This window comes from Manis pentadactyla, chromosome 11, assembly GCF_030020395.1.
Source record: "Manis pentadactyla isolate mManPen7 chromosome 11, mManPen7.hap1, whole genome shotgun sequence".
NCBI lineage: Eukaryota > Metazoa > Chordata > Mammalia > Pholidota > Manidae > Manis > Manis pentadactyla.
In genome coordinates this window covers 40,468,039-40,490,059 of record NC_080029.1, presented here as the reverse complement: position 1 = coordinate 40,490,059, position 22,021 = coordinate 40,468,039, and the positions used below count along the sequence as shown (strand labels likewise).

Sequence of the window (22,021 nt, the reverse complement as noted above, 5' to 3'; positions counted from 1 at the left end):
AACCTCTGACCTAGGTGGCAAGGTCACCTGGAGGATGGTGGGTACTCAGCAGATCACATCCAGTGTGTGAGTGGAGGATTAAACTCAACATTTCTCACGTACATGCAAGCCCACAAGCTAATCTCTGTAGGAGATAAAGATGTGGGAAAGGTTTGATTCCTGTCACTGAGGAACAGCAATAGATTTCCTATGCAGTTACGAGACAAGCCAGTGAATGAACAGGGAGGTGGAAGACTGCAGTGTCCAGTTGGTGAATAATGTTAATTCTGCTCGGAGTCAAGGATGCAGGTCAGCTGCCTAACTCGGAGTCTGCTCCCCACTCAGAGTCAGTGAGTGATCGTTGTTATAATGGAGACAGCAGATAAAGCCTCCCAGGCATGTTCTTGTGTCCCACCCGGTTCTGCTGGACCAAAAAGGGTTGGGGAGCAGGCACGGCCAGTCTGTGGTGCTACAGCTTTTCTGCAAATGGAAGAGAGCAGGGCAGGGGCAGAGTCCTTTAGGGCTGCCACTGTCTTTCTAAACAGCTCCTAACAATGCCCCCAGGAGCCCAGGCTGGGCCTTGAGGGAGCTTTGAGCACATTTAGTTCTCCAGTCCCACCACTACCTGGGCTTGTCAGCCGGTCAGCGGACACCATCCTTTCACGGCACAGCTTTGATGTGTTTCTTGGAATTTGTGGATTCAGATGAACTTTTATCCCTGAGATCTGTGCAGCACCTTCAACAAAGTCTCAGGAGCCAGTTAGGGAAGGGGAGTTGTGACTTCTTACCCGAGGACAGGTGCCTAGTCCTCTCTCACATCCCCTCTGCTTCTCAGGGGCCCCACATCACTCCCCTATATTCCTAAATCCTGGACTTGCTAAGGCCTTCCTGAATCTCTCCCAAGGGCAGAGCTGGCTATGAGCTAGCATTCCTACCGACTCCTCAAAGGCGACATAGGCCATGGAAGGGCTGGTGGGGAGCAGTGGCCGGGAGACCTGCTTTCTGAAAGAGGACTGTTAAAGCCTCCAGGACTGGCTCCTTAGAAAATGCATTGGTCTCAATGAGAATCTGCGGGGACTCTTGGGACTTGGGCCTTATCATCCCACTCCTGAGAAACCCCAAGCCAAAGGGAAATGCTGAACACAGTCCTTTGCATTTGGGTCATGATACATGATTTGTTCATCCCTCTGTCGTCCAAGATGAAATTATTTACTAATTATTCCCTTCTGGTCTTTTAACTCCCCGTTGGGGACTTCCCAGCCTCAATCCAGGCCACAAGGTCTCCTGAGCCCAGTAGAGATGTGGAAGTAGGGAGCAGTCTTTTTAAGTCTGCCTTCCTAAAGACAGGCCCACAGACACAAGCTAATACACAAAACCAGCTTCAACTGCATTGTTCCCTTCTTCAAGATACAGGACATGACAGGCTTAGATATGGACATGGCTATTCTCTCCCACAGCCACTTCACACAGGGCCAGATGAAGCAAATCAAACCAGCACCACCTCATGGCTGACGTCTATGCATGTGTCCTGGGCCAGGGGCCGCACCAAGTGCTTCCCATGCAGCATCTCATTTAAATCCTCAAATTAACACCATGATGGACGTGTGATAATTGTCCTATAGCTCAGATAAAAAATGGAGGCTAAGACAAGGTTTGAATCCAGGGGGTCTGCCTCCAAGTCCAGCCCCCTAACCACTCTGTGGCCCCACTGGCAATCTGTTGAGTGGATGAACTTTAGCTTTTGCATTAATCTCAATTTTACATTACAGCAAGTGTGCCGCTTGGGGCTACTGAGCTGACTCCAGGGGCACTCCTTGCTCTGTTCTCTGAGATTCCTGCACTCCATTACGCATGGTTATCTAGGGCTAAAGAGAAGCGAGCTGCAGACTTTGTTCCCTGGGTAAATTCCATTTCCTTTTCTATTGTCTAAGGATTCTTAGTGATGTAACATTACACCCAGCATATCCTGCTTTTAAAAAGAAACCTCCATTGAGGTTGGCAAATTACCACTTACAGCGGCCTTGAATGATGAAGTCCCAGGAGGTGAGTGGAAGGGCGCACCTGGGGTCAGTAATTACAGGCTGAGCGGAGGAACGAGGCGGGCACGGGAGCCTGGCTCCCGGGGGTCAGAGAGCACTGGGAACGCCAGCTTCCTCACCCCCCGCACCCCCACCCCCGTCCTGCCCCGCCTCCTTCTGCTCCTCACTCTGCATTTCTTTTTTCATCTGTTTTTCCTCACCTCCAATCTTTGTCCATCTTCCCACACCAGCACCAGATGGCCTGTGAGTGTCACAATAAAAGCTCTTAAGGCATCCTCATGCCAAACAATCTGTTTTGTCTCTTCATTTGGGTTTTCTGACCTATGTACTATGAGTGAGAATATGCCAGGAACACTTCAGGAATTTACTCCATAGACAAGACTGAAGGGGTTAGAAACGAGGTCACAATGTCCACCATCCCTCAAGCTGGACTTCTTCAGTTACTGCTTTTAATTTTAAAGCAGTTTTAGTATATTTTATATCTGCAAAATAATTGAAACTGTTAGACCTCTACTGTGGCTATTTAAACTGTAATTTAAACTAATGAAGATCAAATACAATAAAAAATTCAGTTCTTCAGTTGCACAACCTTACTTCAGGTGCTCAGTAGCACATGTGGTTGGTGGCTACCACATCAGGTAGTGCAGGTAATAGAACCTTTCTGTTACACTAAAAGTGCTGCTGGAAAGTTCTGGTTTAGACATTTGTCCTAATGCTGATGACACTTCATGGGGCAGAACTTCTTAAGGGTGAGCGAAAAGATTCTGCTAACGGCTGAATCAATACAAAGCCTCTAGGCAGCCTCGGCCCAGTGCTTTTGGGAAACCACTTAGGCAGTGATCCCATCTGTTACCTCCTTCTCTCCAGGGATTATCTGAGTTCCGAGGGTGAAACGGGGGCTCCAAGAATTATCCTGGCATTAACAGGGCATTCAGGACATGTGACATCCTCTGTCCTTGATGGCATTTGGATATTGGCTCAGACTCTGATGCTGCTTGGACCTGCAGGGGTCTCCAGCACGCACGTTCCAGCCTGCTTGCTGCCCCATTCCCATGTCACGACTGAGAGACTTCCTCCAGGCTGCCAGCCTGCTCAGTCCCTTCCAGCCCCTAAAAAGGGCTGGAAGGGACAAACCTTCTGGCTGCCCCTGCAGACCACTCTGCTTTGAGGCTGCCCCCAGACCTTTCATGTGTAACAGTTCCTCTACTCTCTGATTCCCTCCAAGTTGATCTTAATTTTTATTTCCCACTCCCTCTTTGGGGCTGAGCTCAGGATGGTGGGCTCTGTGTCCATTCTCCAGGTCCCAGAAAGCTCTTAAGCTCTAGTCACCCAACCTTAAATTTCTCCCTTCCTCCTCAGATCAAACCCATATCTCCTTTTGGAGGAGAAAACACCACCTCTGCTTGTGTTATTTCTCCTTTCTATGGTTTATGCAGAGGTCAGCAAACTTTCTGAAAAGGGACAGATAGTAAATATCTTGAGTTTTGCAGTCCAGACAGTCTCTGTTGCAACCACTAAACCTGCTGCTTTAGTGCAAAAGTAGCTACAAACAATACATAAGCAAGTGGCTGTGTTTTAGTAAAACTTTATTTATAAAAACTTTACCCCTAAAGGTCAAGCCTGCTGACCCCTGGTTTATAGAATAAAGTCTGTACTCTAGGTTCTCTTGTCTTTGGCCCTTAGTATTTAGAAACAAGCTTTTAGAATTAAAAAGCATTCAAGTGCCCAGCTTTTATATTTGAAAGTCAGATGAAACCGCTTTGGATTTTAAAAATCTAACTTTGAACTCATCTACCAAGAATTTCCACCTTTCTTCTGGGATATTAGTCCTACCCTAGCGCATATACAAAGTCCCCATGGATGTTTGAATAGTAAGAGAAGGATATGGATAAAGAATCAGAAAATAGTCACAAGTTTTCTTTCTCAGTTACATTACAAAAATGGACTTAACAGTTCTTATCTATGATTGTGAGGATTAATGAAAAAGGGTGTTTTATAAAATGTGCCTCCCACGTTGTCAGGTATGTTCCAAAAATGCCCCTCCCTTTCCATTGCTAAACCTCTAGGGTCAAAGCCATGTGAGCAACAGTTGGAAGTCCTGCTCTTTCCTAAAGTATCTGCACTCATCAGCTTATTGACTTGAAATGCATTATTTTTTCATTATTAAAAAAAATGCAGATTTTCCCCAAAGGAGGAATTTTAAAATTCTTACCTTTTTCTTAAAGCCACATGGCAGAAAGCTGAAGGCCAGAACTTTGAGAAAGGAGACATCAGCCAGCTGGTTTTGAAATGGGAGAAAACAGTGGCTCCTGCAGGAAGGTCCTGCCTGTCCACCTCAGAGAAGAGGATACTGAAAATGAAATGGAGGCTGAAATCGCATTCCGCACACTTCCTCTGTATGAGTCAGGACTTTCTTGGTGACAAGTGATAAAAACTTAACCAAATTAGGTTAGGCAAAAGGGGAATTTGTTAGTTCAGAGTATGTACAGTTGAACAACTAAATTGTGGCTGGTCAGGAGTGCAGTCGGGTCTCAGGAACAGCTGGGACCAGGCATCTGTCCCCTTCCTACTCTCCACAGCCTTTCTTACCTTCTATGCTGGGCAAACCAGCTTCCTCTCTATAGGAGGCAAAATGGCTGCTGATAGCTCTTAAGCCTCAATCTCTTCTCTACTGTCACTGGGAGGCCGGTAATTCCTTTTTTCACTTCCAGTTTTAAAATCCCCAGGGAATGACCAGTTGGCCCAGCTGGATCCGTGCATCCGCCCAGCCAGTGGTGGTAATGCCTGTTCCTGTTCCCATTCCCGCGCCGGGATGAGGAAGGTGGCAGGCCTCAGAGTGGGTCACATGCCCCACCTGTATCCCAGCACAGGCCCAGAACAGCAATGCTTTGTTTTGTTGTCATGTCCAAAATTGTTTATTACCATGTTTGTTCAAAGCTTTTAGATTTTTGCTCGTCTTGGGCAAACTCTGCATTTGTGGCTGAGGTCTTGGGAACCATGTGTTACAGGAACTGTGGGCCTTTGCTGGCTTTATCGTGGGTTAGGCTCTGCTGTAGAGGCAGGCCGTGTGTGATGAGCCCTTCTTTCTGGCAAAGCAATTCAGCTCCTGTCATACTCGGTTTCTTCCTGCATCACTGAGTCAGCCTAATGCAGCCCCTCGGCGGCCAGCCTGGTGTTCCCCAAGGCTGAGGATCTAATGTCAGTAGGACACAATTCAGTTCACACTGAATATGGGTATTAAGTCTTTTTACTGAAGGTCCTGTCAAGAAAACAATATCTGCCCGCTCTCAGACACAGAAAATGCCCCTTGCAGTAAGAGCGCCTGCCTGTCCCCAGGACAGCTAGACGGTTTTGCCAAGGTCAGTTTGGCTGATCGTTCTCAGTGGTGACCCAAAGAGGATTAAGTTAACATCTGACCTTTAAAGAGCTTTATCTTTGGGGAACCGGGCTAATTGAAAATTAAAAGGCTCCTTTTCAAAAGTATTTAGACTACTGCCTAGGGAAAACATGAACACACTGCTTATAGCAGCAGAAACAGCAATTCCAAACAGTAAGCTAAATTTACCACCACATGGATGGGCTTGGCTCAGGGATTCCGGGGTGGGTTCCTGTCTTAGTTCTGCCACTTTCTAGTTGTGTGGCCTAAGGCAAGGATTGCTCACCTTTTCTAAGCTCTGTTGTCTTATTTGTAAAATAGGTGTAGTAATAGCAACCATCCCATAGGTTTTTGAGAAGATTAAATGAGATCATACACAGAAAGCCCTGTCATTTAGGTTAGTTATTAATATCACTGTGAACATATTTACATTTTTTAAATGTTTAATTTTGCTTACTTATTTGCCCTATCACGTTGATGGCTGTCTTTCCAATGGGTTTAAGCCCCAGGCAACTTCACTATGGATTCAATGTGACCAAAGAAATGACAGTAGAACGTTCTTAGGGTGAAAAGGTTAAACCCAACTTTATTTCCATAGTGGCAGGTTAATCACTGGAATCTCTTCCACTCAGCGAGTCTGCATGCAGCAAGCTGGTCTCTGCCTCTGGGCCTGTCCTGGGTGCTGCCACAATTCCAGCCTCTGCTCTGCTCCCCTGCAGCCTTGCAGTCCTGACACCGTGTCGCCCAGAGCAGATGACGATGCATTGCCCACATGTGTGTACTGAGCCAGCCAACCCGGGCCAGGTGAGAACCCTGGCCACAGGAACCTTTACTTTATCCACACTCCACCCTCCAGGATTCTTGCCTCTCAATGTATGTGCCCTCAGTCCTCTGCAATGGTCCCTGTGCAAGGTAGCTGGAACATTGTAACCAAATTCCATAATCTACGACAAGATACAAATAACAAAAATTACAACAAATTATAATAACCCTCACACCTGAGGAGATCCATTGCCACCAAGTGGTCACCCTGGCTGTATTCAAACCAGTTCTATTCAAAGGAATTAACCAAAAGGACCATGGGTGGAGTGGGCCTTACAATATCCACCTTCTCCAGCCTCACCAGCAAAAAGTCTTGCAGACACACAGGCTGATCTTGCTGCTTATCTCTGCCTTCTGCTTCGTCCTCAGCAGCCGGAACCGCTGCTCCAGTCTCAGTTGTTGCCACAGCTCCTGTCCAATTTCTCTCTGTCTGCTCCTGCCTTTTCAAACCAACCAACATCTGGGTCCCCGTGAACTTCACGGGGTCGTTTAAATTCTTCCTTCGAGAAGCAGACTGTATTTCCTTTTGTGCTTGATCCTGAGGACAGAAGCAAAGCATGGACTGCTCCACAAGTTGAGGAGGGGGCTGCACCTCTCCTGGAAGAGCCCGCGGTTGCCGAGTCCTGGCTTTCCACCAGCTTTCAACCAGGTGCGGCCTCAACTGAGGAGGGGCTGATGCCTCTGGCACCGGCAGGGCCTCCATCCCCACCTGTTCGTCAAACCTCAGCTCCTCCATTTCTGGGGCTGACCGCTCCACTATATCCTTCACCTGCCCCATGGCACCTGGCAGCCTGCACGCTCGTGCTGCTCCTTCTCATGCTGCTTCCTCTCGGGCCACCACGACATCCTTTACTATTTCCACAGCACTTCGTAGTGATGCCATTTCAGTCAGCAACAAATTTTCTTTCTCTTGGGGTGGACCCCAGTCCTCCACCCCTGCACAGTACCACATGTCCACAAGGGAACCCTCGAATGTCTCCCTGCTCGTAGGTGCAGCCTGCTGAAACACTCCTTCTATGAGGGCAGCCTGTTCATTTTTCTCGATCACCAGTGAACCCTGCCGATGTCGCCAATTGTCTTGCCAATGGGTTTCAGCCCTGGGCAAGTTCACTATGGATTCAATGTGACCAAAGAAATGACAGTAGAACGTTCTTGGGGTGAAAAAGTTATACCCAACTTTATTTCCACAGTGGCAGGTTAATCACTAGAATCTCATCCACTCAGAGCGAGTCTGCATGTAGCAAGCCCGTCTCTGCCTCTGCCCCTCTTGGCCTGCACAGCCATCCTCTGGGCCTCTGTCCTCAATGCTGCCACCACTCCAGCCTCTGCTCTGCTCTCCTGCAGCCCTGCCACCGTGTCGCACCCAGAGCACTGGGCAGGGCTCTTTATATAGAGTCGATGACACATTGCCCACATGTGTGTAGTGAGCTAGCCAACCAGGGCCAGGTGAGAATCCTGGCCACAGGAACTGTCACTTTATCCACAATGGCTAAATGGAATCTCGTGACAAAGTGACTCGTTCTCCTATTCCCAGAACTCAAGGAAAACTCCAGGTTCTGAGATGGAGTTACTTGGGACCAGAAGCTGTTAGCACAACACAGCAGTGCCAGCATTCCAGCTGTGCCTGGACATGACTGGGTACCATTATTGCAATTCTGCTGCTGCTAAAGCCTCCTTAAGAAAGGATAACATGAGAATAGCGATGGTTATATTGCCCAAAGAAGCCAGGAATATGTCTGTCCTCTTAAGTCTGTAAATACTTTTCCATTCAAGGAGACACTGATCATTGTTAAATATTTTCATCCAAATTAGTGGTCTTGATGTTGATATTCTTTTCATTGGTTTATACGATACTTGAAGTTGTCTCCTTAGCATTCTGGCAAATGTCATACAGCCATCAGCACTTTGACATGACCGAATGTAAGATCCTGGGAGAGAGTTTAGTCTCATTTCAAAGGTTTTAGCCCCTTGCCGCTCCAAGCCTGGTGCATGGACCAGACTCTGACAGCACCTGAGAATGCAGGAGCTCGGGGCCTACGCCGGACCTGCTGTGTCAGAGCCTGCGTTTTAACAAAAATCTCAGGTGGCACTAATGCACACTACAGGTGGGGAAGCACTGCTCTATTCTCAGCTTTAGCTGTACATCAGAGTCACCTGGAGATGCCTGGGCGCTCCCTACAAAGGCCTGGCTTAACTGGCATTGGGATTCCTAAAACCTCTTCGGGTGACTGCGACGTGCAACCAGTGTGGAAAACTGGTGCTCCAGGGACATTCTTTCCTCTTCCTCTGCCCCCTGCAATATTTATTTCTCTATAAGTGAAAATCGCTCAAGCTTCAGCAAAGGTTCATCTCATGTTGTTTATATCAATGGATGGATGCACATTTTCTAGATAATGTCACACAATTTGAAGATTCACTTTGCATTTTAAAAATAACCTTTAGAGGATTCCCGGAAGATGGCGGCGTGAGTAGAGCAGCGGAAATCTCCTCCCAAAACAACATATATCTATGAAAATATAACAAAGACAACCCTTCCTAGAATAAAGACCAGAAGACACAGGACAATATCCAGACCACATCCACACCTGAGAGAACCCAGCGCCTCGCGAAGGGGGTAAGATACAAGCCCCGGCCCCGCGGGAGCCGAGCGCCCCTCCCCCCAGCTCCCGGCGGGAGAAGAGCAGGCAGAGCGGGAGGGAGACGGAGCCCAGGACTGCCGAACACCCAGCCCCAGCCATCCGGGCCAGAGTGCAGGGCCCTCGATACTGGGAAAACAGGGCAGCAAGAACAGTGAGCAGGCACTGGAGGCTGGGCGACAGAGGACATAAGAAAAGCGCGCGACCATTTTTTTTTTTTGCTTTTTTGCTGCTTTGTTTTGGCGAGCGCTTTTTGGAAGTCTTAAAGGGACAGGGACCCCAATATTAGGGAAACAGGGCAGAAAGACCGGTGAGCAGAGGCCAGAGGCTGGCACTGGAGAATAAAGAAAAACGAACGACCACTTTTTTTTTTTTTTTTTAATTAAAAATTTTTTTTTTTTTTAATTAAAAAAATTTTTTTTCTTGTTTTTTTTTTGTGGTCGTTGTTTTGTTTTGGCGGGTGCTTTTTGGAAGTCTTAAAGGGGCAGGGCGGGTCACTTAATCCAGAGGTAGGGAATCCGGGACCTCTGGGCACCCTAACCCCTGGGCTGCAGGGAGCAGGGAGGCCCCTTACGGAGATAAATAGCCTCCCAGCAGCTCCTGCTCCAACGCGACTCCACCATTTTGGAGTAGCTGCCCGAGCCAGGCCACGCCCACAGCAACAGCGGAGATTAACTCCATAGCAGCAGGGCAGGAAGCAGAAACCCTGTCTGCGCGCAGCTGCGCAGCACAAGCCACTAGAGGCCGCTGTTCTCCCAGGAGAGGAGGGCCACAAACCAACAAGAAAGGAAGTCCTTCCAGCCGTCACTCGTCCCAGTTCTGCAGACTATTCCTATCACCATGAAAAGGCAAAGCTACAGGCAGACAAAGATCACAGAGACAACACCAGAGAAGGAGACAGACCTAACCAGTCTTCCTGACAAAGAATTCAAAATAAGAATCATAAACATGCTGACAGAGATGCAGAGAAATACGCAAGAGAAATGGGATGAAGTCCGGAGGGAGATCACAGATGCCAGAAAGGAGATCACAGAAATGAAACAAACTCTGGAAGGGTTTATAAGCAGAATGGATAGAATGCAAGAGGCCATTGATGGAATTGAAATCAGAGAACAGGAACGCATAGAAGCTGACATAGAGAGAGACAAAAGGATCTCCAGGAATGAAACAATATTAAGAGAACTGTGTGACCAATCTAAAAGGAGCAATATCCGTATTATAGGGGTCCCAGAAGAAGAAGAGAGAGGCAAAGAGATGGAAAGTATCTTAGAAGAAATAATTGCTGAAAACTTCCCCACACTGGGGGAGGAAGTAATCAAACAGACCACGGAAATACACAGAACCCCCAACAGAAAGGATCCAAGAAGGGCAACACCAAGACACATAATAATTAAAATGGCAAAGATCAAGGACAAGGAAAGAGTGTTAAAGGCAGCTAGAGAGAAAAAGGTCACCTATAAAGGGAAACCCATCAGGCTAACGTCAGATTTCTCAACAGAAACCCTACAGGCCAGAAGAGAATGGCATGATATATTTAATACAATGAAACAGAAGGGCCTTGAACCAAGGATACTGTATCCAGCACGACTATCATTCAAATATGACGGTGGGATTAAACAATTCCCAGACAAACAAAAGCTGAGGGAATTTGCTTTCCACAAACCACCTCTACAGAACATCTTACAGGGACTGCTCTAGATGGGAGCACTCCTAGAAAGAGCACAGCACAAAACACCCAACATATGAAGAATCGAGGAGGAGGAACAAGAAGGGAGAGAAGAAAAGAATCTCCAGACAGTGTATATAACAGCTCAATAAGCGAGCTAAGTTAGGCAGTAAGATACTAAAGAGGCTAACCTTGAACCTTTGGTAACCACGAATTTAAAGCCTGCAATGGCAATAAGTACATATCTTTCAATAGTCACCCTAAATGTTAATGGACTGAATGCACCAATCAAAAGACACAGAGTAACAGAATGGATAAAAAAGCAAGACCCATCTATATGCTGCTTACAAGAAACTCACCTCAAACCCAAAGACATGTACAGACTAAAAGTCAAGGGATGGAAAAACATATTTCAAGCAAACAACAGTGAGAAGAAAGCAGGGGTTGCAGTACTAATATCAGACAAAATAGACTTCAAAACAAAGAAAGTAACAAGAGATAAAGAAGGACACTACATAATGATAAAGGGCTCAGTCAAACAAGAGGATATAACCATTCTAAATATATATGCACCCAACACAGGAGCACCAGCATATGTGAAACAAATACTAACAGAACTAAAGGGGGATATAGACTGCAATGCATTCATTCTAGGAGACTTCAACACACCACTCACCCCAAAGGATAGATCCACTGGGCAGAAAATAAGTAAGGACACGGAAGCACTGAACAACACAGTAGAGCAGATGGACCTAATAGACATCTATAGAACTCTACATCCAAAAGCAGCGGGATATACATTCTTCTCAAGTGCACATGGAACATTCTCCAGAATAGACCACATACTAGGCCACAAAAAGAGCCTCAGAAAATTCCAAAAGATTGAAATCCTACCAACCAACTTTTCAGACCACAAAGGCATAAAACTAGAAATAAACTGTACAAAGAAAGCAAAGAGGCTCACAAACACATGGAGGCTTAACAACACGCTCCTAAATAATCAATGGATCAATGACCAAATCAAAATGGAGATCCAGCAATATATGGAAACAAATGACAACAACAACATTAAGCCCCAACTTCTGTGGGACACAGCAAAAGCAGTCTTAAGAGGAAAGTATATAGCAATCCAAGCATATTTAAAAAAGGAAGAGCAATCCCAAATGAATGGTCTAATGTCACAATTATCGAAATTGGAAAAAGAAGAACAAATGAGGCCTAAGGTCAGCAGAAGGAGGGACATAATAAAGATCAGAGAAGAAATAAATAAAATTGAGAAGAATAAAACAATAGCAAAAATCAATGAAACCAAGAGCTGGTTCTTCGAGAAAATAAACAAAATAGATAAGCCTCTAGCCAGACTTATTAAGAAGAAAAGAGAGTCAACACAAATCAACAGTATCAGAAACGAGAAAGGAAAAATCACGACGGACCCCACGGAAATGCAAAGAATTATTGGAGAATACTATGAAAACCTATATGCTAACAAGCTGGGAAACCTAGGAGAAATGGACAACTTCCTAGAAAAATATAACCTTCCAAGATTGACCCAGGAAGAAACAGAAAATCTAAACAGACCAATTACCAGCAACGAAATTGAAGAGGTAATCAAAAAACTACCAAAGAACAAAACCCCCGGGCCAGATGGATTTACCTCGGAATTTTATCAGACATACAGGGAAGACATAATACCCATTCTCCTTAAAGTTTTCCAAAAAATAGAGGAGGAGGGGATACTCCCAAACTCATTCTATGAAGCTAACATCACCCTAATACCAAAACCAGGCAAAGACCCCACCAAAAAAGAAAACTACAGACCAATATCCCTGATGAACGTAGATGCAAAAATACTCAACAAAATATTAGCAAACCGAATTCAAAAATACATCAAAAGGATCATACACCATGACCAAGTGGGATTCATCCCAGGGATGCAAGGATGGTACAACATTCGAAAGTCCATCAACATCATCCACCACATCAACAAAAAGAAAGACAAAAACCACATGATCATCTCCATAGATGCTGAAAAAGCATTTGACAAAGTTCAACATCCATTCATGTTAAAAACTCTCAGCAAAATGGGAATAGAGGGCAAGTACCTCAACATAATAAAGGCCATCTATGATAAACCCACAGCCAACATTATATTGAACAGCGAGAAGCTGAAAGCATTTCCTCTGAGATCGGGAACTAGACAGGGATGCCCACTCTCTCCACTGTTATTTAACATAATACTGGAGGTCCTAGCCACGGCAATCAGACAAAATAAAGAAATACAAGGAATCCAGATTGGTAAAGAAGAAGTTAAACTGTCACTATTTGCAGATGACATGATACTGTACATAAAAAACCCCAAAGACTCCACCCCAAAACTACTAGAACTGATATCGGAATACAGCAAAGTTGCAGGATACAAAATCAACACACAGAAATCTGTGGCTTTCCTATATACTAACAATGAACCAACAGAAAGAGAAATCAGGAAAACAACTCCATTCACAATTGCATCAAAAAAATAAAATACCTAGGAATAAACCTAACCAAAGAAGTGAAAGACTTATACTCTGAAAACTACAAGTCACTCTTAAGAGAAATTAAAGGGGACACTAACAGATGGAAACTCATCCCATGCTCGTGGCTAGGAAGAATTAATATCGTTAAAATGGCCATCCTGCCCAAAGCAATATACAGATTTGATGCAATCCCTATGAAACTACCAGCAACATTCTTCAATGAACTGGAACAAACAATTCAAAAATTCATATGGAAACACCAAAGACCCCGAATAGCCAAAGCAATCCTGAGAAAGAAGAATAAAGTAGGGGGGATCTCACTCCCCAACTTCAAGCTCTACTATAAAGGCATAGTAATCAAGACAATTTGGTACTGGCACAAGAACAGAGCCACAGACCAATGGAACAGACTAGAGAATCCAGACATTAACCCAGACATATATGGTCAATTAATATTTGATAAAGGAGCCATGGACATACAATGGCGAAATGACAGTCTCTTCAACAGGTGGTGCTGGCAAAACTGGACAGCTACATGTAGGAGAATGAAACTGGACCATTGTCTAACCCCATATACAAAAGTAAACTCAAAATGGATCAAAGACCTGAATGTAAGCCATGAAACCATTAAACTCTTGGAAGAAAACATAGGCGAAAACCTCTTAGACATAAACATGAGTGACCTCTTCTTGAACATATCTCCCCGGGCAAGGAAAACAACAGCAAAAATGAGTAAGTGGGACTATATTAAGCTGAAAAGCTTCTGTACAGCAAAAGACACCATCAATAGAACAAGAAGGATCCCTACAGTATGGGAGAATATATTTGAAAATGACACATCCGATAAAGGCTTGACGTCCAGAATATATAAGGAGCTCTCACGCCTCAACAAACAAAAAACAAATAACCCAATTAAAAAATGGGCAGAGGAACTGAACAGACAGTTCTCCAAAAAAGAAATACAGATGGCCAACAGACACATGAAAAGATGCTCCACATCGCTAATTATCAGAGAAATGCAAATTAAAACTACAATGAGGTATCACCTCACACCAGTAAGGATGGCTGCCATCCAAAAGACAAACAACAACAAATGTTGGCGAGGCTGTGGAGAAAGGGGAACCCTCCTACACTGCTGGTGGGAATGTAAGTTAGTTCAACCATTGTGGAAAGCAGTATGGAGGTACATCAAAATGCTCAAAACAGACTTACCATTTGACCCAGGAATTGCACTCCTAGGAATTTACCCTAAGAATGCAGCAATCAAGTTTGAGAAAGACAGATGCACCCCTATGTTTATTGCAGCACTATTTACAATAGCCAAGAATTGGAAGCAACCTAAATGTCCATCAATAGATGAATGGATAAAGAAGATGTGGTACATATACACAATGGAATACTACTCAGCTATAAGAAAAGGGCAAATCCAATCATTTGCAGCAACATGGATGGAGCTGGAGGGTATTATGCTCAGTGAAACAAGCCAAGCGGAGAAAGAGAAATACCAAATGATTTCACTTATCTGTGGAATATAAGAACAAAGGAAAAACTGAAGGAACAAAACAGCAGCAGAATCACAGAACTCAAGAATGGACTAACAGGTACCAAAGGGAAAGGGACTGGGGAGGATGGGTGGGTAGGGAGGGATAAGGGGGGGAGAAATAGGGGGGTATTAAGATTAACATGCATGGGGGGGTAGGAGAAAAGGGAGGGCTGTACAACACAGAGAAGGCAAGTAGTGATTCTACAACATTTTGCTATGCTGATGGACAGTGACTGTAAAGGGGTTTATAGGGGAGACCTGGTATAGGGGAGAGCCTAGTAAACATAATATTCGTCATGTAAGTGTAGATTAGTGATACCAAAAACAAAGCAAAAAAAAAAAAAAAGGGCAGTTCCTGTGTGGTAACCTCCAACGAGTTCTACACAAGGGTATAAAGGGCATATAAAAGTGTAGGCAAAGGGTCTGTTTGTGTTTACACAGAGGATCAAAGCCTAATTGGGCTACCCCGAAAATGAACTAAGATACGATATGAAAAAGAACTTCCAACATCAGCACTCTCTGGAAGACTCATGCCAGAAGATGATCATCGAAAAACCCCAACAAAGATCCACGCACTGCTACAGCTGTAGATGCACTCATCCCACCAGTTCCTGGACTTGCCATGGGAATGAGGAAGGAGATATCTAAGCTGGCCTGTGCATACAGTAAAACAACAAAATTGGACTGGATCTATACTGTTGGAACTCAACCAAGAATTTGGAGAAGTGCAAATTGTAGCGCTCCAAAGTCTTACAACTACAGACTATTTACTGTTAAAAGAACATATGGCATGTGAACAGTCCCCAGGAATGGGTTGTTTGAATTTGTCTGATTTCTCTCAGACTGTTCAAGTTCATTTGGACAATATCCACCATATCATAGATAAGTTTTCACAAATGCCTAAGGTGCCTAACTGGTTTTCTTGGTTTCACTGCAGATGGCTGGTAATTACAGATATGCTTTGGTTATGTAACTATACTCCTATTATGTTAATGTGTGTGTGCAATTTAAGTAGTAGCTTAAAACCTATACATGCTGAAGTTACTCTACAAGAAGATATATCAAAGAAATAATCAATCTTCCCATGTTTTCTTCCGCCTGCTACTTCTATAGCTTTTCTTCTTCCTTCCTAATTACAACCCTTAAATAGAATTCGTGCCTCATATCAAATTTACCGAGTATCATAATTCTTCCAAGTGGTAAAGATACCTCAAGACAAATGCTGGGCATAGAAGCCACAGGGCATAAATATGCAAAGAAGTAAAAAGCTAACTTTTTCAAACAATAAGGCTTCTCTCTCACTTACCAACTTCACATTTCCCTGTATGGCCCCGGAAGATGACTGGTTAGCCAGAGACGGGTAAGATTCCTCAAGGGAGGAACAACCTAAGACAGGCACAGTCGCAGGGGGGCCATCAGGTGAGAAATTGGGGATCAACAGAGGTGAGGCTTAGAACCTCACCCCCCCGTTCTGAGAGAAATCTTCTGCATACGTGGATGTTTTATTGCCCTGGTCTAGCTTGGATTAACACATAGTCTACAGGCACACACCTGATCATCTACATGTGCTCTCTTACAACACTAAACTATGTTTTCTACCTTTATCTTGTATCTACCTACCACTTCAGCATTTTATTAAAAATAATAATAATAAAGAGAGAAATGTGGTATCCACATATAAATCAAGTATAAAAATCAAATGTGTATTCATATTTGAACTGACTGTTTATAGTTCATAATGCATGAGCAAAACCGAAAGTTTCTGTGATGACTGCCCTTGTACTGTTCACTATGTAACTTATTCATTATGTAAGAATTTGTTCTACATGTAAAAACTTGTTTGTTATGCCTCAGAAGATTGGAGACTGACAAAAATTAGGCTTGGGGTGGAATAATGATTGTGCATTGAGCATTGACTCCCCTATACAGAATTTTATTGTCGTTAACAACCATTTGATCAATAAATATGAGAGATGCCCTCACAAAAAAAAAAAAAAAAAAAAAGGACAGACTTCCAATGGTAAAATAAATAAGTAACCGGGATGTAATGTATAGCATAAGGAATATAGTCAAGATATTGTAACAGCTTGGTAGGGTGATAGCTGGAACCTAGAATTATGTATATAAATGTTCTACCACTGTGTTGTACACTTGAAACTCATGTAATGTAATAGTGTGTGTCAACTATCCTTCAATAAAAAATAATTATTATAAAAAAAAAAAAAAAAAAAGAAAGTGCATTTACCATCCTTCACCAGTCTGTTTCATGCTGGTCTGAAGATGGTGGTAATATATACATGACTGGCTCAACCTCATGCTTATCCTACAACCTTCCCCACCAGCCAGCTACTTCACTCTGACTCCTCAGGAGCCTCCTCAGCCCATCACCATGAGTTGTCTGTCCACAAGGGGCAGAGCATTGTGCCAAGTAACTTGGGAACACTCCCAAGATTTAAAACCTGAACCTGCTAGCCATCCAGTGTGAACCATGGAGCCCACACTTTCAAGTGTGGACACTTGAAAGCAAAAGGTCTGGTTTCTAGTGCAGCAGAATGTGGGCTTGGCAAGGCTCAACATCTCTGGGCTTTCCTGCCTGTAAAGACAGAATAACAATTCCTACCCCACAGTGTTTGTAAGGATTTAATGAAGACCACATTTACAACAGTATTTTGTAAATCGTAAAACCCCATGCCAATGTGGAATATAAAAATGATCATAATACAAAATGTAACACGGTAAATGCTAATTAATTGATTAGACAGAAAATAAATTGATTTCTGTTGGACTGATAAAAAAAAAAAAAAAAAAAATAACCTTTAGGAATTTCTTCTGAACTTTTGCCAAGGTCTCCACACCCCTCTTTTATTGTGAAGCCCAGAACTAGACACAGTCTTCTCGTACAGCCCTAAACAGCACTAAGCATCAGCATAAAGGGCTTTTGTGTCCTTTTGAATGAAAGGTACTGTTACAAATAAAGTCAGACCATTTGAATTGGGGGGAGTGTTTGATGGCCAAGCAAAAGATTTTCTCATGCCTGTTACTCAGTCTGGTAGTGGATGAGCCAGTTGTACAAAGAGAATATCTGCCTTCCCAATTCTGAGCTTTCCTATAGGAGCAATAAATGTGTTGTTATTTAACCAAATAATTCATAAGCTTTCTTACATCGGTAATTCACAGATAACTAAACAGGTAAACTCACCCTGTACCAAACTTTAAGGCAGTTCTATGGATTCAGAAGTGTGGCTGATGTCATGAGGATAAAAGTCACCTGAACCTTAGACCTTAGAGCCAAGGGGCCTCCAAACTTGACTACTAAATTTGTAAGAATCACCTGGCCTGCCTACTACACACATACAGATGTCTGGGCAAAGGTATTTGTGTTTTTAAAAAATCAGATCAATTCTTTTCAAACTTTACCGCTTGTTAAAAATTTCAATGCCCATTCCGTAAGTCTGTCTGGGCCGGGCCCTGAGAGTCTGCATTTCTTTTCTTTCTTTCTTTGTTGTTTTTTTTCCCACTATTGTCTTCATTTAGTCATAAAATACATTACATACAGACCAAATCTTTCATGATAGTTGAGATTGAGATTCTGCATTTCTCATGATCTTGCAAGTGATGCCATGCAGCTGGGCAGGGACCACACTTTAAGTGGAAATGCCCTAGAAAATTCTAATAATCAGCCTGCTGGGGAACTTTAGGCATCTCACATGTTGCCTGAAATATAAAAAAGCTTTTCTCCACTTTAATGTTTATCAGCAGTTCAGGGTGTGTCAGTGAGAGTGAGACATAGATGATATAATGTGTCAGTGGGCAAATTCAGTTTCAATCAGTGGAAGAAACCTGGGTGAGAATGTTTACTTACATTCGTGCTTTGACAATGCAAGAAGAGAGTGGAATTCTAGTTCCTTTATTTCTCTAGTGATCTATTTTTTAGAGTTCACCAGCAAACACAAAGGCAGGAGGAACCGTTACTTTAAATTCATATTATTTTAGCTGATGTATCTGGAGCACGGTGATAAATTAGTCATGACGTCTAGTCTGATTCACAATCATATTCTAGCCCAATTTACACTTCGCATTTGCAGAACTGAAATGCGATGCATTAACATGGTGCACACTTCACTGAACCCACGGAGGGAGGCCCTCTCTCCGCCCTGTTACTGAAGCACCTGCCTGTAGGGCCAGGTCAGCAGTGGGCCGGCCTCCTTCACGGAGCTGAGAGGCAGGAAGGAAGGACCGGGCACCCAAGCCTCAGCCGCCGCCTGTGGGGCAGAGCCTGCCGGCGTCAGGGAGTGGGTGTCGCTAACTTCCCGGCCTAATGAGCGGGGCAGGCTTACTCCCGGCAGGGGGGAGCGGCCCGCGGTTATTACTAAACAGACAGATGGCAGCTGCCTGGGCGATACAGGGCGCGCTGGCCGACCCGGGTTGCCCCTGGGCGCACGGGGCGCGCTCGCAGGGCCCGGCGCGGGGGCGGAGGCTGCCTGCCGAGGTCGAGCCTGAGTCCCGCTCGCTGGCCCGGGCGGCGGGGCCTCTCAGTGGCTTCATCGGCGCCGCGCGGCGCCCGGGGCGTGTGAATGCACCGGGCAAGCGTTTATCCCGCCTGCCAGCGCTGGGCGCCGAGCTGAGCGCGGACTGAGCGAAGCCCTGGTCTCCCCTCGGCAGCCTTAAAAGCCCGAGTGTGGCTGGGGAAGCAGCTGGCACGCACACCCTCAGGATTCTACCCAACCACTTTTGGGGAGTAATTTCATGTGAAATGGGTCGTGGCTATGATTTCCATGGGGCAAACCTATTTTCTAAATCCCCTATCATCTATATATCCTACCTTTTGATATCTGTTAAATGACTTTTCTGTGACTTAGGGATGTATTCAGATTGGGAAACTAATACAAAGCTAGAAAAAAGTAAACCTCATTTAGAAATACACTTTTAAAAGTACTTTCATTGAAAATAGTAAAATGAAATGAAATGAGCCTGCACTAGCCAGCGGGGGGAGGCTTCCGGAGAGGACGAGGGAGTCAGGCGTCTGGGCTGCCGTTCCGGCAAGGGGCAAAAGGCAGTGGATTTGAGAGTTCTGAGGACGGAATAGCCTGACACTAATTTTCAAGCTGCAAAGACCGTTGAAGACTGAAGACAAACAGCATACATCGGAGTTCATCTCTAAGTCAACGGGAAGTGTTCCCAGAGAAGAACTGTGTTCACACTTTCTGGCTAAGTTTCTACAGCTCTGACACGGGCTGCCAGAATAACCACATGCATGTCCTGGTGCGTTTCAAGCCTTTCACTCCGGCTCGTGCGGCATAGAGAAGCCTCCTCTCCCCAGACCACATGGGCTTCTTGACACCCTCCCTCAGCAGTGTCCCGGCCCAGGCTTCCTTACTGTCTTCCCAGTCACTTTGTGGTGCTTTTCACTGAAGCTGGGCAAGGGCAAGGTTCACTCATTCATTTGGCAAACATTTAAGAGCCTTCTATGTGCCAGGCCCCAGTGCTCAGACTCAGAACAAAACAGGCGAGTTCCTGTCCACTTGGAGGTCGTAGGAAGCAAGATAAATCAATAAAATCTCTGGACAGTGTCCATCTGATGATAGGCTGATGCTAGCTTCCTGTGAGTAGGCTCTTCCTGAAGGGCCCCCACCCATAAGATGGCGAACTTCCTGCTTCTCTTCCGGGGGCTTGGTTCCCGCCGGCGCCATCTGAACCCCAATCACCCCTCGCCTCCCTAACCCCAGCACCTGGCCAATAGCCACCAGCCCCGTAGAAGTAACACCACAATCAGCTCATGCCCCTTCCTATATAACCCAGCACCTTTCCCTAATAAAGCGGAATTCTCCGGTGAATTGCTGCTGTGTGTCGCTCCTTTCCTTTCATTGATGCCAAAACCGGGGAGACGGGACATCCCAACTGGGCCCCGTCTTCCCCCGACACCAGCAGCAGCTTGCCCTCGTCCTCTTTTTCCGGCGCTGGCTCCTCACACTCACCACTCCTCTCTGGCCTTTGGGTAAGTTTTCCCCCGGAGTGGGCCACTCTTCCCCGACGAGGAGGGAACTCTCCCTGCCTTAGGCCTTCACGGCTGCGGCGGACCCTCAGGCCCCTCCTCCGACAGCCATAAACGAGGTGACTCCTTTGCGGATGAGAACGCTCCCTTCCCCCACCCCCCCTCCTTCCATTCCTTCCGCCGAAAATTCCTTCCGCCGAAAACTCCTAGTACTGGGTACCTCGGACTCCGGCACTCTGCCTCCTTAGAGAAGTGTGGGTGACGACCCACACTTCCTAAGAAACCGACTCGTATACGAGTTTCCGCAGACCCCCAAGGATCATCGGGGATGCCCTTTGTCTCCTTGCCGTCTGCTCCCAGTCCGAGGATCTCCGTTCGTCTTCCCCTGTTTGTCTCCTTCTCTGTCCTTTAGCCATGGGAGCCTCCTCATCCCTCCCTGGAAGTTCACCTCTTGAATGCCTGCTCAAGCGTCTAGCCACCCTCTCCCTGACGCCTGATATAAAACCAAAACTTCTCCGCAAATACTGCTCCCAAGATTGGCCAACATACCCCCTAGACAATAACAACCAATGGCCTGCAGGGGGAGCTCTTGATCCTAACATCACTCGCGATCTCTTTAACTACTGCCAGCGCCTGAAAAAATGGAAGGAGATTCCCTATACCGAAGCTTTCCGCCTCCTCCCCCCGCCTCCCCCCAAGTTCTCCTAGCCTGCAAGCCGTCTCCCCCGCAGAAGCCTCCCGTTCACTCCCTTCCCCCTCCTCTCCTACAACAACCCCTCCCCCTTCCTCCACCACCATCTCCTCCCCCATCTCACCCCCCTTGCAGTTCAAGCCTGAGCCTTTCAGCCCCCCTCTAAGTCCCAGGAGCCTCCTCTGTCTTTGCCCCCATCACCTGTTTCTCCCCCACAGACTGAGCCAGAACCCTTCAGTCCCCCACTGCCGTGGGTCTCCGCTCTCAAGATATCTTCACCTGCTGCTTAATAGCAGGTCTGAAAAAGACAGCTCGTAAAGTAGTCAATTTTCAAAAGCTCCAAGACATAATTCAAAGGAGGGAGGAAACTCCCTCCGAGTTCTTAGACAGACTCACTCAAGCCCTATTACAGTTACCAGCCTGGACCCAGAAACGCCTGACGGGAGACACGTCCTTATGACATACTTCCTGGCTCAAAGCTACCCCGACATTAAAGCTAAACTAAAAAAGTTAGAACAGGGCCCCACTACCCCACATACTAAGATCCTAACAGTGGCCTTTAAAGTCTTCCATAACCAGGAGGAGGAGAAAGAACGCCGTAAACAAAAGGCTGATCAGGCCAATTTCCAAATGTTGGCCCAGCTGATAAAACCACAACCTTGGCGCCCCTTCTACAAACAAGCCCCCCCCCAGGAGCTTGTTTCAAGTGCGGACAAGAAGGACATTGGACAAGGGCGTGCCCCTCCCCCAGACCTCCTACC

The 22,021-nt window shown here is 45.6% G+C and overlaps 1 non-coding gene across 1 annotated transcript; it reads right to left on the bottom strand.

The window, feature by feature from the left end:
• Positions 1-18,089: 18,089 nt before the first annotated feature.
• On the bottom strand, positions 18,090-18,158 carry LOC118929450 (small nucleolar RNA SNORD127). The gene has a single exon (XR_005031576.1). It is a non-coding gene; the product is annotated as a small nucleolar RNA SNORD127 (small nucleolar RNA).
• Between the last annotated feature and the right edge of the window lie 3,863 nt (positions 18,159-22,021).